Raw genomic sequence first — 18260 nt, 5'->3', positions numbered from 1 at the left:
ATCAGGAATGACATAAGCTATGAGGTCAACAAAGATCCAAATCCAGACAGTTTCTCCCTTCTCCAGTCAGCAACACTAGCCTGGGGGGAGTGGAAGCATATGATCCCTGTGCTTTCTGCTCATGTATTGGGAGAGAAAAATGAATGGCAACTCTGACTTGGTGTGACCAGCCAGCATCCACTCATTTCCCACTCCTTCTACCAATCAAGTAGATTCCAATGGGCTGCACCTTAAAGATATGCGCCATCAGGTATTTGTCCACATGCCCTCCCCACAAGAAGTGTTCCATTTCAGCCCTCTATGCCTGTCCATGGTGCATCCACATGATCTTCCTCAGTTCTAGAGTGATAGGCTCCAGTCCTATAGCTTCTCACAGTGCTCTTCTGGGGTCTCACTTTGTCATATCTCTAATGCCAGCTTGATCCCTTTCCCCACTTATTTGGTTTTGGTATATTTATAAAAATTTTAGTCAAGTTTATCTCTATATTTAAAACTGTATTTGCGTTATAGTTATGAAGTGGTATCACCAGACATTAGTTTTTAACCCTCCATATATTCTTCACATAAGTTACTGATCCCTAGATATGAGGACTTTTGGAATGGCTTTTTGAGTAAGTCTCAGCTGCTATGTATGATTTTATTTTTCTGCCTTTTTGATCTACTGTGGAAGATATAAACAAGTTTTTGCATATTTTCTGGTGTTTAATGCTTGGGAGTAGCTATATACCAGAGGCAGCAGTGCTTGATTTTCCTTGGTTATAACAGCAATAGGTCTGGTCAGTATTGTCTGATCCTCAGACAGATTTCCTCCTGACTAACAGGGATGCCTAAACTACTCATGACACAGTGTTGGGGTGGGCCTCGGCCTGATCCCAGGGAAGTTGTAACAGGCTGTGCAAACAGTGTGATGGCAGTAAAGTTGGAGTGTGTTGTACATGCTGGACTATCTTGAGAATTTTGAGTTGGGCTGCACATGCAGTGTGATCTTGGGAAATTTGGGGCAGGTTGCATGTGCAATATGAACTCAAAAAGAAACAAAATTGGGGTGAAGGGCTTATTGGACCCTGGATAAAAATCCTAAAAGGATTTTTCTTGTCTTTTTCTTTTCAAAAGTACACAAGGGACATCTTAGACTGCAGGTCTGCTCATTGTCCCAGGAATGTCACTTCCAGGCTGTATTTTACAAAATTTGGATCATTTTAAAATGCAGAATTTCTAAAAAAACTTTATTTTTCTCTGTATATCTTTAAATATATGTTAAAGAGTAAGTAGGTATGGCCTCAAACTTGATTTTATATCAAAGAGGGAAAATAAGCAAAAATTCCATGCATAAATCTGCAACTCTTATCTCCTTCTTCTGTCTCATACTGATTTAAATCTGGTGTTAACCAGCAACAAAAAGTACTCAATGTACCCTGGAGTATTATAGAACATATTGTTATGAATTATATAGGGAATAAAAGAGCACCAAAATATCTCTTAGGGAAAATTCTGAGTAGTCTTTTACAGTATAAAACTAAAACAAAAGTTGTAATTTAACATCCCTAATACATCTAAAATTGCACTCTGATTAAATGTAATTGATTTGTGTCATAAATGCTGTCTGTCTGATAATTTATATTTTTAGCAATAGAGTAAATCATCTGCAGTTGCTCAATATAAAAAATGAGCTTATATCAATTTATTTTGTTTTAATTTTTTATTTTATTTTTTACTTTACTCACAGATTTTTAGCTCTGTTAATATTTTCAGCAAAATATTTATACAGATATTCAAGGGGTAACAAAATAAAACATCATAGATTGAAAACTACTGCCACCAAGATTTATATAAAACTTACCAATCTTAAAGTTTGATAAAATAAGAATTAAATGATTTAAGATAATGTATATGTTTCTTTGTGTTAACATATATGTATATGTCAGCCTCCAAAAGGTCTATTTAAATTGGCTCAGATTTCTATACTTCCAGAAAGAAAAGAAGAACAAATTGACACCTTCCATCCTGGAAGTTCATTTAGGATTCTGAAATTAGGGACTTCTTTCAAATTTGGACATGGCTAATCAAGGAGCAACAAGACCTAATGGGGCAAATACTGGAAATAAAATATGCCAGTTCAAACTAGTACTTCTGGGAGAGTCTGTTGTTGGCAAATCAAGCCTAGTGCTTCATTTTGTGAAAGGCCAGTTTCATGAATTTCAAGAGAGTACCACTGGGGCTGCTTTTCTAACCCAGACTGTGTGTCTTGATGACACAACAGTAAAGTTTGAAATATGGGATATAGCTGGTCAAGAACGATACCATAGCCTAGCACCAATGCACTACAGAGGAGCACAAGCATCCATAGTTGTATATGATATCACAAATGAGGAATCTTTTGCAAGAGCAAAAAACTGGGTTAAAGGACTTCAAAGGCAAGCAAGTCCTAACATTGTAATAGCTTTATAGGGAAACAAGGCTGATCTAGCAAGTAAAAGAGCTGTAGATTTCCAGGAAGCACAGTCCTATGCAGATGACAACAATTTATTATTCATGGAAACATCAGCTAAAACATCAATGAATGTAAATGAAATATTCATGGCAATAGCTAAAAGATTGCCAGAGAATGAACCACAGAATTCAGGAGCAAATTCTGCTAGAGGAAGGGGAGTAGACCCCACTGAACCTACACAACGAACCAGAAGTCAGTACTGTACTAACTAAACCTCCAGTTCGAAGTAGCTAGAATATTCTGCTTCCTAAATGTCAAATAACAGTGGAATTGGAGCATTTAACCAGCCCAGCATGACTCACAAAAACAAGAGACTTATGATAGAGTCAAGTTTCTAATACAGAATTATTTTAAGTGTTTTGAACTTAATTTTTAATAACATGCATGTATCCCTCTGACTAATGTTTCAGCAATAGAAAGGGAAAATGAGAACTGTGTGCATTTGTTTCACTGGAAAGTTGGAGGGAATTGTTTCTCATCATTAGGGATAAAGACAAATGACTATCTGGACCCACAGTTAACCATCCAGTTTCTCCAAACTGGGACAGTAATCATGTGTGAAATATTAGAAATTATTAATTTGAGCTTTTTGAAAAGCATTTTTACAGATTATAAAGAAATTTATGCTTAGCTATAGTATTCAGGTAAACTTTCTTCTGTTATCTAAGATGTGCATTCCACATTTTAGTAAGTTAACCACAAGAAAACAGTCCCACATTGCCAGGAAGAAAAGGAATATTAGTAGCATCTAAGTTATAGCAGTCCTTTTATTTTTCTAAATGAGATGAAGTCAAATGTTAACCCCACCTTGTTTAGGACTGTGAAAACTAATAAATGCATTTTAATGAATAGTGTTCCCTTCATGTGAGCTCTTCAAAGAAATGAAGCAGAACAGGTATCTGATTTTTTTTTTTTTAATCACTGTTGGCCATTCATAGGTCTTGTTTGCAGGCAGGGAAGAAGCTTTTTTTCCCTTTAGAGGTAATACAGTCAATGCACTAACAATTATGTACATTCAACTTGGTTGTTTTAAATTTTATCTTCAGCTGTACTGTAAATAGGGTACTGCATTGTAACCTCCATGTTTGTTTATTATTTTTCTGTAATATTTAAGAGTTGTTTAAAAGTATACAAAATGTAGTTACTAAAACAGCTAATTCTTTTACCCTTTGAAAAAAAGGGGCTTCAATTCCTACATGGCTAGAACCATAATAAGCAATGTATCTGTAATTTGTAACATAAATATTGCAATGTTAGTAACAATCTTGCAGGCTTGTTTTTCAAAATCCATTTTATTTTGATAAGTTCTGTATATTGTACTAATTTTAGGTGTTTTCATTATATGAAATCTACCATGTGTCAGATGATTTACTCTATTTAAGTGTTGAACTCTTAGCAGACCTCTTGTACATTTTACAGTAATTCAGAATTAGTAAGGAAAACAGTTCACCAGTGTTTAGTTTTATATTGAGGTGCTCAGGTTGGAATAAAGTGGTATAAAAAGCAAAAAAAAATTATTAGTAATATGACATCTGAGAGTTTTGACACATGCCTATGATCCCAGAACTCTGGAAGACTGAGGCAAGTAGACCAAATATTTGAGCCAAGTCTGGGCAACTTCATGAGACTCTGATTTAAATTAAAAAATAAAAAATGGCTGATGATGAAATGCAGCTTAGTGCTAGGGTCTTGTGTTCAATACCCAGTATTGCAAAAACTAAACTGAACTAAACTAAAATGTTAGTAAAATGGGAAAGCAGTGGTCCTGTTGATTAGGAAAAATAAATGAAAGGGTACAGAAGATGTTTTAAGGAAAAATAAAGAATATATAACTACAAACAGAGTAGATTTTTAAAGGCATTGGGGACTTACTGTGAAATATTTTGCCAATAAATTTTAAATATAGTCAAATTAAGTACATTCCTATGGGAATATCAAATTTAAATTTAACTTGAGAAAAAATTAAATTAAATTTTGAGTACATATTTAACTACTAAGGATATCTAACATGTTTATAATGGTTTTAAAAAGTATATTCTAATTTAACATTACATTAAAAAATGTTCCAAGAACTAGGTTATTCTATTCTAATAGTATTAATGTATTACTAATAGTATTAATGCTATATTAATAGTGTTAATTAGTCTAACAGTATTAGTCTAATAGTATTAATGTATTACTGAGGATTACTCCCTCGGTAATAATAACTCCAGAAGAATAACATAATGTAAGCAACATATTATGAATATTATAAACTGCTCAAATTATCCAGCAATTTTGAGATTGGGATCCCACAAGAATGGAAAACAAACTGAAGTCAGTCTTGTTCCTATGACATTTGCCATTTCATAGTTTTTAATAGGCCAAGAAGCCAAGAACAAAAGGAGAAAAAAGAAGTATATAACTAAAGGACTGGGGGGCCAAATATAACTCTCAACAAGCAATCTTACAGGATTGGAAAAATACTATTGGAGTTAAAGCCCACCAAATTAGATATTTCTTAGTAACAGGGTTTCCAGAATTAGCAAATAGAAATACAAGATGCCTGGTTTAAATTGAAATTCATGCAAAAAGCAGGTTTTTATTTTTTAGAATAGTCATATCTCATCCAATATTTAGAAGATGCTTATACTTAAAAATATACATTATTTATTTGAAATTCAAATTTAATTAATTAATTGATTTGTACTTTACCTGATAATCTCACTTGGTGAAATTGCCAGACATTCAGGTTGAAAATCAAGAAATGAAAACAAAACAAAAACACATCATCCCTAACACATTATAAAATCAGAACAAAGAAATTATTTTAATACCGAATGGAAATAAAACTATCATTCATCACCAAGAAATATTTCCATACATGTATAAATTTAAAAATCAAATTAACAGTTGGTGTGAGTGAGAAAATTTAAGATTGCTGAATATAGATTAAAATAGGCAAATACATTTAACTGTTATTAACCAGCAGCAAACTTTTAAACTGTACAATTTACAATGTTACCTAAAACAATCAGATTACCATGATTATGCATAACAAAAAGATGCATGAGACAACTATTCTGAAATTTAAAAACAAAAGGAGGCAAAAATAAATGAGGAAATATGGTAGTGCCTTGGTTCACAACCTTAATTAATTCCACGATTCTGGAAAAGATGGCCATGTCAATGCAGGTCATGATTTGTTCATCACCTGATGCAGAGTTCACAAACAAAAATAAAATTTTACCAAATACTTCTGTTTGCAAACCAAATTTTTTGCAAACAAAAGCATTTGTGAACCAAGTTATACTACATTGAGGGAATGGAAATTTCTAAATAGTCCATGAATTGACAATTAAATGTTTTACAACAGTAATTAAAATTCTAGGACATTTTTAGTGAAAAATGGCAAGTGGATTCTAAGCATAATATTGAAATTCAAAAAATAGGAATAATTCTAGAACAAGGAAGATAGGGAAAAGGAAGAAAAAAACAATGTAGAGTAAACAGAGAAGAAAAAGAAGTAGGAGATAGAAGAGAAAAAGAAGAGGAAGGAGAAGAACAGGAGGAAAAGAAAAAGGAAGGAAACAACAGTAACAATCACACAAAAAATTTGGCAAAGCTATACTGTGATATATCAAGACTAATTGAATGCTAAAATATTAAGTTGCAACTAGGGCAAATACATGAATACAGTAAGTCCCAAACTTACAAATGACTTTTATTTTGGGAGAGCGCTCATAAGTCAGGTTCATTTGTAAGTCCAAGAAAGTGAGTCTTATACACCTTTGACACAAATATACAATATAAATCATAAAGAAATAAATGTGAGATCCACTCATATCTGAAAGTTTGCAAGTTGAATGTTCATAAATTGGGGACTCACTGTACTAAACTGTGACGTCCAGAAACAAGTCTATATATAGATGAATGTTTAGATATGTAACAAATGTGTCATTGTAGAGCCATGGAGGTAAAATGATCTTTTCATAATGTGATTTTTTCTCAATTATGGACTAAGAAGCACTAGGCTCTCATTAACTCATGGAAGAATCAAGTGAGCAAAAATATGTAGACAAAGGTAATTCTATTGGAATGATCTCTAGTATACAATCACCATCCTCAAATAAGAAGTGAAAGCAATAAGCAAAATAGTAGCAAATATAATGGAATTTTTAATCTTTCCCCTCAACCTCCCATGCATGGTGCAGCATAGTCAGGAGAAAATCATCTCATTGAAAGTTCCCTATTTACAGTAGAAAGAAAAGAGGAGAACTTGTTTCCAACATTCTTGCTAGTCTGGTGGTTATCTGACTGGCTAGTTTCTTTCTTCCCACCATGAAACATATATGGAAATGGTGTAAATTGGCTATTAGGTTGAAAAACAGGATCAAGACAAAAATGGTTGCTTTGGCCACTTTTCATAAATTTTTATATAGTAGTGTGAGTCCCAGCCAGGGGCTTTAGATAAGAAAAGGACATAATGAAGTGAAAATTAAAGAGAAAATAGAACTAACAATCAATACAGCAGAGAATTATAATAAAAATCAACACACAGATCTGTTGCTTTCCATATCCTAACAAGAAATAATCCAAAATAAACTTAATAAAACAATTTCATTTTCAGTGGCATTAAGAAGAATAAAAATTCTGTGAATTAATTTGCCCAAGGTAGCGAATAACTTCTATATTGGAAACTACAAAGTATCACTCAAAGATATTTTTAAAAGACTTGAAATAAGTGGAAAATTGGCCCATTTTTTCATTAAGTTTATTGGTACATTTTAGGTATATGATACAGTTACATTCATCATTGGGAACTTTTACCTTTACATGCTGTATCTTGCTTTTTATTTTTTTCCCATTCTATTGCCCTCTCTTCAACCTCTCTATCCCTCCCTATTTACAGAGACTTTGTTTCCAAAGAAGGGAAAGGCAAAATTTGGCCCATTTTTATGGACTAGAAGTCTTAAGCTGTCAACACTGTCCAAAGTGGCATACATATTTAATGCAATCCCTATCAAAACTCCAGTTTTTTGGTAGAAATACATGCATCTACTCTGAAATGTGTAGAGATTCTCAAGAGAAGTTGAATAGCCAAATTTATCTCAAAAGAGAACAAAATTATATACCACACACTTCCTGATTTCAAAATATATTTCAAAGCAACAATAATCAAAACAATGAGTATTGACATAAAGACAGATTTATAGAGCAATGGAATGGAATGTAGAGCTGAGAAATTAGTCCTTTATTTATAAGGATGAATAATTTTCAGCCAAGATGCCAAGACAATAAAATGAGAGAAAGCAGTGCTGAGAAAACTAGATATTTGTATCAAAAAGAATGAAGTTATAAATTTATAGTATAAAGAAAAATATCTTAAAATGAATCCGAGAGCTAAACATATAAGTTAAACCTATAAAACTCTTAGATGAAAACTGATTTAGATTTTATCTAGCATAAGAAATCATCACTGACTGAATGGTTTAGTCAGAAATGTACTTTGTCAGATTCTGGAGGTTCATAGTCCAAGATCAAAGTTTCATAAGAGTGTTCTCTCTTGAACATATATTAACCATCTGTTAGATGTTTTTTCTTTCATTTCTTTTAGCACATCTTTGTCATTCCATCAAAATTCAATAACTGCAAAAGTAAGAAGTTTTTGTTTGAGGTCTTAGGATTTGCAATTCAACACAAGTTTTGATTTCTATGAGTCAGAGTTCCGAGAAAGGCAAGAAAAGTAGTAACATATATGAGCAACTGAATGTTGAGAAGAAACAATGAAAATTCTGGAAATTTGATAACTCGTCCTATAAAATGAGATCCTCCTTCATGCAGTGAAGAGAATGTTGTTCAAGAAGAAATATATATATATATTTTTTCTGCAGTACCGGGGATCAAACACTCAGGACCTTGCGCTTGCAAGGCAGGCGTGGAGCCACTGAGCAAAATCTCAAAAAAAGTATAATTTTTTGATAGTATTTTACTGACTGCCATGATTGCGGTCCTGTTAAGGTGACTACTCAATGGGAAAAAAATACTAATCAATACTAGTACACATTAATGACATACACATATAAGTAAAAGATGAATAAACATTATTTCTGATTTGGTAATGATTTACATAAAATTTGAAACAAGTCTAATACCATTTTATTGGACTTTCAGGGGCCGTCTGATAATTTCAAAGTTAGTTTTTGGTCAAAAACAGTTTTAGAATATGATTTTGTAAAACATAAAATGTTTTAATGCACTAATTTAAAAAGAATTATTATGACATAAACATAAAACACAAAATTATGAAGGCACAAAACACAAGAGATTACATAATCTTTTCTTTCAGAACAAATACATACAAAGTAATGAAAACCCATTACAATTTGTTATTAAAGCAGAGCAACACTCCAAAAAAAGTGTATCACTTGAACAAGGGTATGAAAATCTAATTTGATATTAATGCATGATTTTTAGAAGAATTATAATTTTCTTCAAATTTTAGTCACCGTATATTAAAGTTATAATACTTAGCAATCATGAACCAACATTCTGTAAACTAATATCAATTTGTATTTTGTAAATATGTGCTTCTTAGAATAATACTTAAATGTGGCATCAAAATATGTACATAGTTATATACAATTTTTATACCATATGAACTTTAAAATTATGCTTTATAATTAATATTTTAATGCTTTAGCTTTTTAGAAGTGACCTAGATATTTGTTAAATACCCATCATTCCATTTAACTTAATAAAAATTTTGTCTTAACTCTTTAAAAGAAGATACTCTGTGATATAATTATTATTAAAAGTACATTTATGAATTCTTATCTTATTTATAATCTATTTAATTTATGTGTTCTTACATAAAATTCATATATTTATATGTTCTTACACAAATTCATATTTTTGGACCTAAATAGCAATTAAAGATAAAAAATATGGATCTGCATTATTTTATTGCTGATAGATATGTCTGTTTTAATTAGACCAAAAGTATTTTATCATAGTTTACTAAAGTAATGTAAACTTGAAAAAGATCTAGATTAATTTTTAAGAGTAAAATTTTATTATACACAGCCAATTCATTTATTAAAATAAAGCTCCCATCAATTCATGGTGAAATTATACATTCATAGTATAAATGTATAGACACTCCCAAACACATGAGCAAAAGCAAATTTTATAGATTTTTCCTTTGAAATTTATAATTATGTTTTGTAATTTAAAATTAAAATCAGCTGAAATCCAAAATATTTACTACTTTGGGGAAAAGAAGAAATACAGCTGATGGGATTTCAGAAAATCTCTTCCCAGCCGATGCATAGGTACAGAAGGAAATATTAGGAGTTAACATCCTTGAGGCCTAATTGAAATGTAAAGGCTGTTAACTTCAAAAGCCATTGTAGGATTTTTTGAGGCCCTTTCCATTGAAGTAGTTTCTTCTGTCTGAGAAAGGGAATTTTTCCAACAGATAGGGTCAAAGACAGACAAAGTGGCTTCTATATTTCTCAGTAACATTATTCATGAATATTAAAGTTACCTTTTCTACAGAGATATTTACAAGCATTGTGAAAATGCTCTACAAATTCTCAGAGCAACCCTCAGATGGGATGATGCAAGAAATATTTATTTAATGATTTAATATTTTCAATGATTTTTGTTAAAATATTTTGATCCTTATTATGTTAGACATATCAGCCTGAGAGACAAAGAAGGGTCAAAAATAGCATGCAGTGCCAGTTATAGGTAAATAAAGAAACAAAAACTTTAGTGTATGATACCTTTATAATCACTTATTTAGTGTCAGACCCAAAGGCACAAGGCCTCTCTTTGTTGAACAAGGCATACAGAATTCCTGCTTGTCATAGGCTAAGGCCCAATGATACCTGAAAGGAAAATATTCTTTAGAGACCCTTCCATCTTGAAAACTGATTTATATTAGAACTTACCCTTAGTAAATTTTATTTCTATGTTTACTTACATAATTAAGGCCCCGTGAGGGAACACTGACTGTCTGAAAAGAACAAAGATGACATTTACTAATTCCAAAGTATCCTTTAAGAAAATTGTCAATAAGCATCATAATCAGCATAGTTCCCTGAACTTCAGGAATAACTCTTGTGTACAGAAAAATATATTCAAACTCACACTGCTGAGAGATGTCTACATAGCACTGACTTCCTTCTCTGAAAGTATAAGACTGTCTATATCTGCTTTACAATAAACTCTACCTATATTTCTGAATGGCTGCCTGTGTCTCTTGACTGAATGTTTTTTCAAATATTGCATCATTTGTCTTATTATACATGTGTGTATGTATATATATATATATATATATATACACCATATTTATATATATATATATATGTATAAATAAAGAGCAAAATGGAAGAGAGATAATTGTAAATAGGGAGAAATTTAACTATTTCTCCAAATTACAAAATCCATTGATTTAAAAATATACCTATATGTATGGCAAATGATTTCATTTATACTATTAGTCTATCTTAGTTTGTTGAAAAGATTTGTTATTATCTTTTTGCTTTTTATAAGAATCTTTTTGGTTTCTGTATTGTACTGAGTATTATGGTTATTGTACTATTGATTTTTTTTAAATTCATTAAGTTTATTGTTACATTTTAGGTATAAAATATGATGACATTCATCATTGGGAGTTTGTACCTTTACATGATATATCTTGGTTCTTATTTTTTTCCCCATTCCCCTGCCCTCCCTTCAACCCCTCCACCCCTCCCTATTTACAAAGACTTTTTTTCCATTTTTTCCTTTTGTCATATATATATTCCTTTTCCTTCCCCTATCCCTCCCACTTCCCCTTCTCCTTTGGGCCTTATCTTTCTATTTCACATTATCTATTATACATTTTGATCCTTATTTACACTTTCAGTTTCTCACACCAGAGAAACTATTGAGTATTTACTCGTGTGTCTTATTTATTTCATTTAAGATTATAGCCTCAATCTGCATCCATTTAGCTACAAAGGTCTCTAGTTTCTCATTCTTTATGGCTGAGTAGTACTCCATCTTATAAAATAAAAAACTATTATCTTCTTTATCCAGTCACCAGTTGATGGACACTTGGGCTGTGTCCAAGTTTTGGCCATTACAAACTGTGTCACTATAAACATGGGTGCACATATATCACTGTGGTATTATTTTTAAAAATTCTTTTGGGAAGATACCCACCAGGGGAATAGCTGGGTCAAATGGGACCTCTGATTCTAGTTTTTTGAGGTACCTTCATACTGATTTCCATGGTGGTTGCACCAGTCTGCACTCCCACCAAAAGTGGAGAAGAGTTACTTTTCCCCCACAACCTTGTCAGTATTTGTTATTGGTAAATTCCTTGATAGCAGCCATTCTTTCTAGGGTGAGGTGGAATCTCAGCATTGTTTTCAAATGGATCTCTTGAATGACCAGTAATGTTGAACATCTTCTCCTATGATTATTTGCTATTTCTAATTCTTTGTCTGAGAAGTGCCTGTTCATTTCAGATGCTCATTTTTGGATTGAGTCTTTAAATTTGGGAGGTCTGATTTATTTGCATTCTTTATATATTCTAGATAGTAGACCTTTGTCTGAGGAACAGCTAGTAAAACTTTTTTCCCATATTGTGGGTTTTCTCTTCAAGCTGTGGGTGGTTTCTCTTGCTGTGCTGAAGCTTTTTAATAAGATGAGATCCCAGTTGTTGATTCTTTGTGCTAGTTCCTGTGATTTGAAATTTTCCTCATAAAGTCTTTTTCCATGCCAATATCTTCAAGAGTTCTATCTAATCTCTCCTCCAGCTGGTTTAGTGTTTCTGTTTTAATATTTAGATCTTTGATCTATTTCAATTTTAGTTTAGTGCATGGTGAAAGGCATGGGTTTAGTTTTAGTCTTTGGCAAGTTGATTCTCAAATTTTCCAGAACCATTTATTAAAGAAGCTATCTTTCCTCTAGTGCAGTTTTTCGGCTCCTTTGTCAAAGATGAGGTCTCTGAGTATTTCTGGAGTTGTTTTTGCATCTTCTATTCAGTTCCACTTATCTTTGGGTCTATTTCTCCCATCCAAGTACTAACCAGGCCCGACCATGCTTAGCTTCCGAGATCAGATGAGATTGGGCACATTCAGGGTGGTATGACCATAGACCCTTGGGTCTATTTCTTTGCCAGTATCATGCTGTTTTTATCACAGTAGATTTGTAGCATAGCTTCAAGTTGGGAATTGTGATACCCCCTACCTTGTCTTTGTTGCCTAGAATTGCTTTTCCTATTCTAGTGCTCTTCTTGTTCCAAATGAATTTTTGGATTGTTTTTTCAAGTTCTTTGAAGTATGCTATTGGAATTTCAATTGGGATCGCATTGAATCTATATAGTAGTTTTGGAAGTATGGCCATTTTCATTATATTGGTTCTTCTTACCCAAGATTAAGGGATGTCTTTCCATTGACTGATTTTTTTTTTTTAAGGAAAAGGTATTTGTTAAAAGGTAGTTCTATGGAGACAGAGGGGCTCATTTGTCTCACATTACCATCTCACCAAGTGCCATTGTGTTAGGGTACCAAAGAGACACTGTGTGGGGAGGAAATACAATGAGACAATAGACATTTCAAGGCTTTGTTCATCATGAACCCAGACCCTTCACTCCTTTGTGTAAGGAAATGAAATTGGACTTGACCTTCTGGTGCCACTATCTGCATATTCTGTCCATTCTTCTGAGCTGTAGAGTGTTAGTGGTAGTTGTTTGTACCCTAGGCCTAAGGAAGTTTGGAGAAGCCACCTATCTTGAAAAAAATAACTTTTCATGTTCCATTTTGTGTTGCTGTGTACACATCCCCACTTGCTTTATTCTAGCTGTCTGTCTAGTGTTGGATTGGCACATACATTCCATCAAAGTCTCTATTTTCAGATGCTTATTGTTCCACTGGAGTAGTTACTCTAATACTCATTAAAGAATCAACTATCTTTTGATAATATAGTGTTATGCATATACATATATTTAAATAACCTGTGAAACACATTTAAAGCCACAAAGGCCAAAAGAACTGAGGAGTGAGAGGAGCAATCATGTCAGAGATACTCATTAAAAATCAACTAAAAACCAAGATAATTGGAATCAGGGAAGGGACTTGCACCCTGATACGAAAAAACAATTTGAACAAAGATAAATGTAGATCAAATCAAACATCTGAATAGTAGTTAAAAAGAAGTGAGGCAGTTGCACTAGAGCTGGTCTGCCATACCCCCAACCCTTGCTCATCCTTGCATCAGCTATTTTGAGAACTTCTATTAATGGACAGAGTGAACCAAAGAGAGCTGCAGAGACTAGTCTTCCATGATAGATTTTGAACATATGGGCCTCTTTTCTCCAACATATCCTCTCCAAACCCTAAGGAAGATGCACCTCTGCAGTGACCTTGCCAGCTTTCCAATGGCAGGGTAAGTTCCCTCCCCACCCTCCTGACTCTGGGAAGTGAGAACATAAATAAGTGAATGGTGACATCTACCCTGATGCTTATCCCCCTGCCTGACTCACTATATGGCAACCTGCATCAGTATCAGGCCCACCTGTGTCCCCACTGAGTGCACCAGGCCCACTCAAGCCACTGTCTGGCACCTCAAATTGGTCCTACACTCAGCAGCACCTCTCTCTGGCACCCAGAACTGACATCATATCTATTTGAGTCTGTGCCATACATACTAAGATCACTTGCGTCTCCAAACAGCACTCATTGGTCCACACCCTCCTTGGACTCACTGAAGTCTCTGTCTGGAATACAGCACCAGTCCTTCAACCCTGATTCCCACTTGATGCCCTAGTCCTGCCTTAGTGTCTGCCTGTGGAAACCTCTGCTCAGAGCCAGGTGCTGCTTGCCCTCCCTGGGTGCACCAGAGTCTCCACCTTGCATCCCATATCAGTCCTGGGAGAACCTGGGTCTCTACTGAGCAATTCAGACTGACCAGTGTCTTTGCTTAGTGCACTACGCCAGTCCCACAACCCCAGAGCCTTTGTCTGGCACTGAGTGTGGGTCTCAGTCCCACCTGAATCTTTGTTGCCTCAGGCCTGCTAGAGTCTCCACGCAGTGCCTGGCACACACTCTGGGCTGCCTATAGTCTCCCTGCATTAATCACAGGCAAAACTGGGTACACTAGGCCTGCCTGAGTCTAAATCTGCTGTTTTGAACTGGTCTCACATCTACCATCTGGCACCCAGTGCTGATCCGGGGCTTCATTCTATGCTAGGTTCCTCAGGCCCCCTCAAGTTTTCAACTCATGCCCATTCTGGGCAGCTGGAGTCACTTTCTGGCATCTTTCATCAGTCCTAGGCCCACTTGAGTCCCCACTGAGTACCCCAGACCCATACAAGTCTCTGCCTGATACCTCAAGTTGGTTCCATGCTGGTCAGTGTTCTCATCTGGCAGACATTCATTCTGGGCAAACAAGAATCTCCATAGAGCACCCTGGACCTATATGTGCCTCTGGCTGACATGTTAAGCCACAGTGCCCCAGGCCCACATATGCCTCCTCCTGGTATTTTAAGCCAGTACTGCATCTGCCAGAATCTATGGCACCCAGCAATGGTCCTTGGACTGATGGAGTATATGCCATGTACCTCAGGCTACCCATCCAGTGACCATCACCCCACACTCTCTCTGAGCCTTCAAGAGTCACTGTTTGGCACACCACATAAGCACTGCATCCACTTATGTCCCCACTAAGTGCCCTAGTCCTGCCATAATCTCCAGCTGATGTCTTGATCTGGTCAAAATGTCCAACAGACTCTATGCAGCACACAGTCCTTGTTCCAGACCCTCCTGAGTCTCAGAGACTCAGGAGGGTTTTATGTTTTTGTTTCACATATAAAAGAAATCATGTGATACTTAAGCTTATGTTTCTGATTTATTTCATTTAATATTATAAATTAAAGATGCATCCATTTTACTACAAAAAACCTCAAATTTATCCTTATTTACAACAGAATAGTAATTAGTCCTGTATAAATACCACTTTTTCTTTATGCATTCATGTTTTTATTCAGTAATTTTAGTGGTACATTTTAGTTATACAATATGATGACATTCATCATTGTGAATATGTACCTTTACATGATGTATCTTGGTTCTTATTTTTTCCCCATTCCCCTGCCCTCCCTTCAACCCCTCCACCCCTCCCTATTTACAAAGACTTTGTTTCCGTTTTTTTCCTTTTCTCATAATTTTTCCTTTCCTTTCTTTCCTTTCCCTTACCCTTCCCATTTCCCCTTCCTTTTCCAATTTGGACCTTTTCTTCCTATATCACATTATATATTATACATTTAGATCCTCATTTACACATTCAGTTTCTCACAGCAGAGAAACTATTTGGTTATTTTTTTATGTATACATATAGACTCCTTACAAGATTTAGCTATTTTGAATTTTGTTACTATAAATCTAGGATATAAATTCTTACCCTCATGATCAAATAAATACCCCAAATATATAAAGCAAATACTTGCAAAAATACAGATAATAGGACCAGTGATTTAGCTCAGTGGCACCGTGCCTGCCTGGCAAGTGCAAGATCTTGAGTTTGATCCCTGGTACCGGGGGAGAAAAATACAGAAACATAGACATTTCTACAGTAATGAACACTTCATTAGGACACTTTTGACAGTGAATAGAACATCTAGATAGATGAATAAAGAAATGAAGAATTTGAACATCATTTACATAATAATTATAATAGAATGGAGAATAGTTATAAAGATCTATGGCCAACACTATGAAAAACAGCAAAAATTATTTTAAAAGTAATAATTATATAGTAATCAAGGAGTAGAAAAATAATCATGTAAAGGGCAAGGGAGTTAGCTCAGTGGTGCCACTGCCTGCCTTGAAAGCGCAAGGACACAAGCTTGATCCCCAGTACCAAAAAAAAAAAAAAAATCATGCAAAATGAATAAAAATTAATAAAACAGAGTGGAACACAGAAATAGAAAACAAGAACAATAAACACAGAACACAACATTTTATTTAGTTAGCCAATAGTATCAAGAATCACACTCATTTGAGTGAAGAGACAATCCATAATGTGGGAAAAAATCTTCACCTGCTCTTCCTCAGACAAAGGTCTACTATCTCGAATCTATAAAGAACTTAAAAAGATCAGACCGCCCAAATTTAAAGACCCAATCCAAAAATGGGCATCTGAAATGAACAGACATTTCTCAGACAAAGAAGTAGAAATAGCAAATAAATAGAGGAAAAAATGTTCACCATCACTGGTCATTTGAGAGATGCAAATGAAAACAACGCTGAGATTCCACTTCACTCCAGAAAGAATGGCTGCTATCATGAAATCAACCAATACCAAATGCTGACAGGGCTTTGGGGAAAGAGGAACCCTGCTCCACTGCTGGTGGGAGTGTAGACTGGTGCAAGCACTGTGGAAATCAGTATAGAGATACCGCAAAGAGCTAGGGCTGGAAATCCCATTTGACCTTCCTATTCTACTGCTGGGGATCTTCCCCAAAGAATTAAAAGAATCATACCACAGTGATATATGTGCACCCATGTTCATAGCAGCGCAGTTTGTAATAGCTAAAACTTGGAAACAGCCCAAATGCCCATCAACTGGAGACTGGATAAAGAAAATGTGGGTTTTTTTAAAAAATGGAGCACTACTCAGCCATAAAAAAATGGGAAATTAGAGACATTTATAGCTAAGTGGATGCACATTGAGGCAATACTCTTAAGTGAAATAAATAGGACACACATGTGTAAATACCGAATAGTTTCTCTGGTGTGAGAAACTGAAAGTGTAAATAAGAACTAAATGTATAATAGGTAATGTGAAATAGGAAGAAAAGGGGCAAAGGGGAAGGAAGTGGGAGGGCTAAGAGGAAGGATAGAAGGGAATGGGATTAATATGAGAAAATGGAAAAATAGGAACAAAATTTTTGTAAATAGGGAGGGCTGGAGGGGTTGAAGGGAGGGCTGGGCAAGGGTGAAAAACAAGAACCAAGAGAGACTATGTAAAGTTGCAAATTTCCAATGATGAATGTCATTATATTGTATATCTAAAATGTACCAATTATTAGAATGAATCATCGATAATGTAAAATAGGAATAAAAGGTCCAAAGGGGTAGGGGTAGTGGGAGGCACAGGGGAAAGGAAAGAAGGGAAAGGAAAAAATGCTGAGAAATGGAAAAAATGGAAATAAAGTCTTTGTAAATAGGGAAGGGTGTAGGGCATGAAGGGAGGGCTAGGAATGGGGAAAAAATAAGAACCAAGATGCATTATATAAAGGTACAATTCCCAATGAGAAATGTAATTGTGTTGTATACCTACAATGTACCAATAAAAGAATTTAATACAAAAAAAAAGAATCACACTCATTTGAAATGTGAATTTTCTAAATAAAATAGTTAATTGAAATATACTACCAAAGTGGATATCAAACAATAGAACCTAACTACATATTGTGCAAATAAATCTCACATTAAATATGAAAACAGACATAAGGTAAAAGTGAAGTGATGCAGAAAGATATAAAATGCTAAAAATAATTACTAGAAAACTCCAGTAAATATATTAATTTCAGGCACAGCAAACTTCCTAGAAAGGAAAATTAGAGGCCTGAGATATAGCTCAGTGGTGCCAACCGTGGTTCTTTCCCTCCTCCCCCATTTTTTTTCCGGGGATGGAACTCAGGACCTTGTGCTTGCAAGGCAGGTGCGGTGACTCTGAGCTAAATCCCCAGCTAGCACAAGGTCCTGAGTTTGGTCCCTGGTACAGGGAA

At 34.6% G+C, this 18260-nt stretch overlaps 1 pseudogene; it reads left to right on the top strand.

Annotated features, from left to right (window-relative positions):
• Nucleotides 1–2055: 2055 nt before the first annotated feature.
• Nucleotides 2056–2703, top strand: LOC101714757 (ras-related protein Rab-5A pseudogene; annotated as a pseudogene).
• Nucleotides 2704–18260: the final 15557 nt, after the last annotated feature.

The sequence above is a fragment of the Heterocephalus glaber genome, unplaced genomic scaffold (assembly GCF_053883595.1).
Source record: "Heterocephalus glaber isolate CG9 unplaced genomic scaffold, H.glaber_assembly_v1.0 deba00001613, whole genome shotgun sequence".
Lineage (NCBI taxonomy): Eukaryota > Metazoa > Chordata > Mammalia > Rodentia > Bathyergidae > Heterocephalus > Heterocephalus glaber.
The sequence above is the reverse complement of the archived record's forward strand: the minus strand, read 5'-3'. Positions and strand labels throughout refer to the sequence as shown.